Source organism: Oncorhynchus mykiss, chromosome 6 (genome assembly GCF_013265735.2).
Source record: "Oncorhynchus mykiss isolate Arlee chromosome 6, USDA_OmykA_1.1, whole genome shotgun sequence".
Taxonomy (NCBI): Eukaryota; Metazoa; Chordata; class Actinopteri; order Salmoniformes; family Salmonidae; genus Oncorhynchus; species Oncorhynchus mykiss.
The window spans coordinates 84,677,068-84,684,567 of record NC_048570.1 but is presented as its reverse complement, the minus strand read 5'-3'; the positions used below and the strand labels follow the sequence as shown (position 1 = coordinate 84,684,567).

General features: G+C 47.2%; 1 protein-coding gene across 4 annotated transcripts in view; it reads left to right on the top strand.

Annotated features, from left to right (window-relative positions):
* LOC110506177 (A disintegrin and metalloproteinase with thrombospondin motifs 17-like) overlaps positions 1-7,500 on the top strand; it is a 211,808-nt gene that overhangs the window by 5,272 nt on the left and 199,036 nt on the right. The window lies entirely within an intron of this gene.

The window sequence follows — 7,500 nt, the reverse complement described above, 5'->3', positions numbered from 1 at the left end:
TATTCACTTAACCCTGCCTCACACTGGAAGCTCTGAGGCTGGCCGCATGCAGGCTCTGCTTTCACATTGTATCGTGTTGTGAATGTGGCCAAGTGAACAGCCACATGCCTGTTTAAGGCTAAGTCTGTCTTTCTTTCTCTCTCTCTCTCTCTCTCTCTCTCTCTCTCTCTCTCTCTCTCTCTCTCTCTCTCTCTCTCTCTCTCTCTCTCTCTCTCTCTCTCTCTCTCTCTCTTTCTCCACTTCCCCTCGCTCTCTCTCTCTCTTTCTCTTTTTCCCTCTCTACTTCACTGTGTACATAACCGTGATTGCTGAATGGACAATTAGTCATCGGCGTCTCTTTTTTTAAAATATTTTTTTTACCTTCGGCTTATTCTGACCGAGAAGAAGACAGCATTATCCCTCCAACGCTAGTTGCCATGGAAACGGCTGATAGGTTCTGTAATTGCTGCCGCTGGGCTTTTGGAATACCTTTAAGACACTGTGTGTGGCTCTGGATTGCTTGTTAATGCCATGTCAACTCATTTTACTAGCCCTGCCAGGCGCAGCTTTACAATACAACCATGGATCCTTAGTAAAGCCTTACAAAACCTTGAAGCAGGCCACTTCTACTTCCCCCACAATGATTCATGTTGTAGGGAGTTTGTGTCTGTCTGTACCTGTCAGAGAGGATGAAAGAGTGAGTTTTATGTTCCTCTTTCTTTCTTTCTTTATTTCTTTCTTTCTGTCTTTCTCTCTCTCTTCTCCCCCCTCTCTCTTCTCTCCCCCCCTCTCTCTTCTCTCCCCCTCTCTCAGCACTCCTCTCTGCTTCCTTCTCTCCCCCTCTCTCTCTCTTCTCCCCCCTCACTCTCTTCTCTCCCCCTCTCTCTCAGCACTCCTCTCTGCTTCCTTCTCTCCCCCCTCTCTCTCTTCTCTCCCCCTCTCTCTCAGCACTCCTCTCTGCTTCCTTCTCTCCCCCCTCTCTCTCTTCTCTCCCCCTCTCTCTCTTCTCTCCCCCTCTCTCTCAGCACTCCTCTCTGCTTCCTTCTCTCCCCCCTCTCTTCTCCCCCTTCTCTCTCTCTTCTCTCCCCCTCTCTCAGCACTCCTCTCTGCTTCCTTCTCTCCCCCCTCTCTCTTCCAGCCCCCTCTCTCTCTCTTCTCCCCACTCTCTCTCTTCTCTCCCCCTCTCTCTCAGCACTCCTCTCTGCTTCCTTCTCTCCCCCCTCTCTCTCTTCTCTCCCCCTCTCTCTCTCTTCTCTCCCCCTCTCTCTCATCACTCCTCTCTGCTTCCTTCTCTCCCCCTCTCTCTCTTCTCTCCCCCTCTCTCACTCTTCTCTCCCCCTCTCTCTCAGCACTCCTCTCTGCTTCCTTCTCTCCCCCCTCTCTCTTCTCTCCCCCTCTCTCTCAGCACTCCTCTCTGCTTCCTTCTCCCCCTTCTCTCTCTCTTCTACCCCCCTCTCTCTCTCTTCTCCCCCCCTCTCTCTCTTCTCTCCTCTCTCTCTCTTCTCTCCCCCCTCTCTCTTCTCTCCCCCTCTCTCTCTTCTCCCCCCTCTCTCTCTCTTCTCTCCCCTCTCTCTCTTCTCCCCCCCTCTCTCTTCTCCCCCCCTCTCTCTCTTCTCTTCCCCTCTCTCTCAGCACTCCTCTCTGCTTCCTTCTCTCCCTCTCTCTCTCTCTCTTCTCCCCCCTCTCTCTCTCTCTTCTCCCCCCTCTCTCTCTCTTCCCCCCCTCTCTCTTCTCCCCCCTCTCTCTCTTCTCTCCCCCTCCCTCTCTCTTCTCCCCCCTCTCTCTCTCTTCTCTCCCCTCTCTCTCTTCTACCCCCTCTCTCTCTTCTCTTCCCCTCTCTCTCAGCACTCCTCTCTGCTTCCTTCTCCCCCCTTCTCTCTCTCTTCTACCCCCCTCTCTCTCTTCTCCCCCCTCTCTCTCTCTTCTCCCCCCCTCTCTCTCTTCTCTCCCCCCCTCTCTCTCTTCTCCCCCCCTCTCTCTTCTCTCAACACTCCTCCATGCTTCCTCTCCCTAGCCCTGAGGAGGTGTGTGCTGAGATGTAAATTGGAGAGTTTGCGCTGACTCTTCTTCTCTCAGTCTGTTCTCTGGGAATGCCCTTACTTGCTATTTGGCACATTTGGCAATGCACCCTACACAAGGAGCTGTTATGCACAGGGCTGGTTCTTGTCATTCTGCCACCCTAGGTGGAAAAATACGTATTTTCCTAAATTAAATGTTATGAATGCCTATCTATGTGGTAAGCCTACCATTTGTAAAACACCAAAAAAGACATGGGGTCTGGACCAAAAGAGTTCGGCTCATGCTTACTGGGGTGTAGCCTACCATGTCGGCAGCAGTGGAATCCTGTGACTAATCAATTTGGTGATTTAAGCTCTGAATATCAGCTACCCAACTGTTATCGTGAGCCTTTTTGCAGTGTGTTTACACAGCGGGAAATGTAGAAGTATTGTATTTTTTGCTGTGATACATACTTGAATACTTGAATACTTGAAACCACTGATCATGCCAACAGGGTGAAACTTCTGTACAACAGTTGTGACTGTCCATTCCATAATGTCCATTTAACTTTGACCTGTCCTGTTCTCAGGGTATGTTGTTTGTTACCATGACAGCACATTTTTTATTTGATTGGGTGCCATGTAGGTTAGGCTATTTGATCGGAGAAACCTGCATGATGTAATAAGTGTCTCATTACATTGTCATCCATTTTATCCCCAGCCTGTAGGCTACAGAAAAGGCCACATATTCTTTCTACCACATCCTATATCTGCTACATGATTTATGTTAGATTATTTTTATGACGGAACGTTGGTGGAGCGCCGCAGTGATGTGTCTCTCCAACAGCACCCTGGAGAGGCGCGCTGGGAATGGACAAGATAAATATTTTGAGCCCCTGCCTTTGACAAAGTGGGCATTGTTTATCACAGGGCGGCATCAGTGCTCAACTAAAAAGCCCATTTGCCACTGGTTGAGAGAAATTGTCATTGGTTTTGGGCAGAATTAGAGTGGATTCAGAAAGTATTCAGACCTCTTGACTCTTTCCACATTTTGTTACATTTCAGCCTTATTCTAAAATAGATTAAAATCCATTTTAAATTTTCCCTCATCAATCTACACACAATACCCCTTAATGACAAAGCAAAAAATGTTTTTTTGAAATGTTGCAAATATATTAAAAATAAAAAACAGAAATACCTTATTTACATAAGTATTCAGACCCTTTGCTATGAGACTCAGGTGCATCCTATTTCCATTGATCATTCTTGAGATGTTTCTACAACTTGATTGGAGTCCACCTGTGGTAAATTACATTTATTGGATAAGATTTGGAAAGGCAGACACGTGTCTATATAAGGTCCCACAGATAACAGTGCATGTCAGAGTATAAACAAAGCCATAAGGCCGAAGGAATTGTCCGAAGAACTCTGAGACAGGATTGTGTCGAGGCAAATATCTGGGGAATAGAACCAAAACATTTCTGCAGCATTAAAGGTCCCCAAGAACACAGTGGCCTCCATCATTCTTAAATGGAAGAAGTTTGGAACCACCAAGACTCTTCCTAGAGCTGGCCCACTCGGCCAACTGAGCAATCGGGGGAGAAGGGCCTTGGTCAGGGAATTGACCAAGGAGGTGGAGGTGGTCACTCCGACAGAGCTCCAGAGTTCCTCTGTGGAGATGGGAGAACCTTCAAGAATGACAAACATCTCTGCAGCACTCCATCAATCAGGCCTTTATGGTTGAGTGGGCACATGGAAGCCACTCCTCAGAAAAAGGCACATGACAGCCTGCTTGGAGTTTGCCAAAAGGCACCTAAAGGACTCTTAAGACCATGACAAACAAGATTCTCTGGTCTGATGAAACCAAGATTGAACTCTTTGGCCTGAATGCCAAGCATCACGTCTGGAGGAAACCTGGCAATGTTTTTCAGCAGCAGGGACTGGGAGACTAGTCAGGATCGAGGGAAAGATGAACGGAGCAAAGTACAGAGGGATCCTTGATGAAAACCTGCTCCAGACCGCTCAGGGCCTCAGACTGGGGTGAAGGTTCACCTTCCAATAGGACAACGACCCTAAACACATAAACGACCCTAAACGCATGACAATGCAGGAGTGGCTTCCGGACGAGTCTCTGAATGTCCTTGAGTGGCCCAGCCAGAGCCCGGACTTGAACCTAATCGAACATCTCTGGAGAGACCTGAAAAAGCTGTGCAGCAACGCTCCCCATCCAACCTGACAGAGCTTGAGAGGATCTGCAGAGAAGAATGGGAGAAACTCCTCAAATACAGGTGTGCCAAGCTTGTAGCGTCATACCAAGGACTCAAGGCTGTGAAGGTTCTTCAACAAAGTACAGGGTCTGAATACTAATGTAAATGTGATATTTCAGTTTTTTTTATTTATACATTTGCAAAAATGTAAAACAGTTATTGCTTTGTCATTATGGGGTATTGTGTGTAGATTGATGAGGGGGAAAAAATTATTTAATACATTTTAGAATAAGGCTGTAACGTAACAAAATGTGGATAAAAATCAAGGCGTCTGAATACTTTCTGAATGCACTGTATGTGAGGTTTTATGTGTTGTTGGAGGTGCGTGTTGGTCAGTTCAGTTCAGAAAAGGCTGCCCTCGTCAATCTGCCGCCACAAGCAGCCGACTAATCCTGCTTATTGAGCGGGTCGGCCGTGTTAATACATCGAGCGGGTCGGCCGTGTTAATACGCTGAGCGGGCCGGCCGTGTTAATACGTTGAGCCGTGTTAATACGTTGAGCGGGTCGGCCGTGTTAATACATCGAGCAGGTCGGCCGTGTTAATACATTGAGCGGGTCGGCCGTGTTAATACATCGAGCCGTGTTAATACATCAAGCGGGTCGGCCGTGTTAATACATTGAGCGGGTCGGCCGTGTTAATACATCGAGCCGTGTTAATACGTTGAGCAGGTCGGCCGTCTTAATACGTTGAGCGGGCCGGCCGTGTTAATACGCTGAGCGGGCCGGCTGTGTTAATACTCTTAGCGGGTCGGCCGTGTTAATACGCTGAGCAGGTCGGCCGTGTTAATACGTTGAGCGGGTCGGCCGTGTTAATACGTTGAGCGGGCCGGCCGTGTTAATATGTTGAGCCGTGTTAATACGTTGAGCGGGTCGGCCGTGTTAATACGCTGAGCGGGCCGGCCGTGTTAATACGTTGAGCCGTGTTAATACGTTGAGCGGGTCGGCCGTGTTAATACGCTGAGTGGGTCGGCCGTGTTAATACGTTGAGCGGGCCGGTCGTGTTAATACGCTGAGCGGGTCGGCCGTGTTAATACGTTGAGCGGGTCGGCCGTGTTAATACTCTGAGCGGGTCGGCCGTGTTAATACGCTGAGCCGGGTTAATACGTTGAGCGGGTCGGCCGTGTTAATACGTTGAGCAGGTCGGCCGTGTTAATACGTTGAGCGGGTCGACCGTGTTAATACGTTGAGCGGGTCGGCTGTGTTAATACGTTGAGCGGGTCGGCCGTGTTAATACGTTGAGCGGGTCGGTCGTGTTAATACGTTGAGCGGGTCGGCTGTGTTAATACGTTGAGTGGGTCGGCCGTGTTAATGCGTTGAGCGGGTCGGCCGTGTTAATACGTTGAGCCGTGTTAATACGTTGAGCCGTGTTAATACATTGAGCCGTGTTAATACGTTGAGCGGATCGGCCGTGTTAATACGTTGAGCGGGCCGGCCGTGTTAATACGTTGAGCGGGTCGGCCGTGTTAATACGTTGAGCCGTGTTAATACGTTGAGCCGTGTTAATACGTTGAGCAGGTCGGCCGTGTTAATACGTTGAGCCGTGTTAATACGTTGAGCCGTGTTAATACGTTGAGCCGTGTTAATACGTTGAGCCGTGTTAATACGCTGAGCCGTGTTAATACGTTGAGCCGTGTTAATACGTTGAGCCGTGTTAATACGCTGAGCCGTGTTAATACGCTGAGCCATGTTAATACGTTGAGCTGTGTTAATACGTTGAGCCGTGTTAATACGTTGAGCCGTGTTAATACATTGAGCCGTGTTAATACGTTGAGCCGTGTTAATACGTTGAGCCGTGTTAATACGTTGAGCCGTGTTAATACGTTGAGCCGTGTTAATACGCTGAGCCGTGTTAATACGTTGAGCCGTGTTAATACGTTGAGCAGGTCGGCCGTGTTAATACGTTGAGCCGTGTTAACCTGTTGGATCTCTAGGGGCGCTATTTCATTTTTGGATAAAAAACGTTCCCGTTTTAAGCGCGATATTTTGTCACGAAAAGATGCTCGACTATGCATAGTTTTTGAAAGAAAACACTCTGAAGTTTCAGAATCTGCAAAGATATTGTCTGTAAGTGCCCCAGAACTCATTCTACAGGCGAAACCAAGATGAAACGTCAAACAGGAAATGAGCAGAATTTCTGAAGCTCTGTTTTCTAATGTCTCCTTATATGGCTGTGAATGCGACAGGAATAAGCTTAGACCTTCTGCCGTTTCCCCAAGATGTCGGCAGCATTGTGAAGCATTTGTAGGCATATCATTGGAAGATTGACCATAAGAGACTACATTTTCCAAGTGTCCGCCTGGTGTCCTGCGTCGAAATTGGTGCGCAAAGCCAGCTGCAAGTATTTTTCCATTTGATTGAGAGGAGAAACCATGCTTCCACGAACGATATATCATCGAAGAGATATGTGAAAAACACCTTGAGGATTGATTCTAAACCACGTTTGCCATGTTTTCAGTCGATATTATGGAGTTAATTTGGAAAAAAGTTCGCGTTTTGAGGACTGAATTTTCGGGGTTTTTTTGTAGCCAAATGTGATGTACAAAACGGAGCTATTTCTAATACACAAAGAATCTTTTTGGAAAAAACTGAGTATTTGCTATCTAACTGAGAGTCTCCTCATTGAAAACATCCGAAGTTCTTCAAAGGTAAATTATTTTATTTTAAGGATTTTATGTTTTTGTTGAAATGTTGCGTGCTGGATGCTAACGCTAATGCTAACGCTAAATGCTACGCTAGCTAGCTACTTTTACACAAATGATTGTTTTCCTATGGTTGAGAAGCATATTTTGAAAATCTGAGATGACAGTGTTGTTTACAAAAGGCTAAGCTTGAGAGATGGCATATTTATTTCATTTCATTTGCGATTTTCATGAATAGTTAACGTTGCGTTATGGTAATGAGCTTGAGTCTGTATTCACGATACCGGATCCGGGATGGGGAGATCAGAGAGGTTAATACGTTGAGCCGTGTTAATACGCTGAGCCATGTTAATACGTTGAGCTGTGTTAATACGTTGAGCCGTGTTAATACGTTGAGCCGTGTTAATACATTGAGCCGTGTTAATACGTTGAGCCGTGTTAATACGTTGAGCCGTGTTAATACGTTGAGCCGTGTTAATACGTTGAGCCGTGTTAATATGTTGAGCCGCGTTAATACGCTGAGCCGCGTTAATACGTTGAGCCGTGTTAATACGTTGAGCAGGTCGGCCGTGTTAATACGTTGAGCCGTGTTAATACGTTGAGCCGTGTTAATACGTT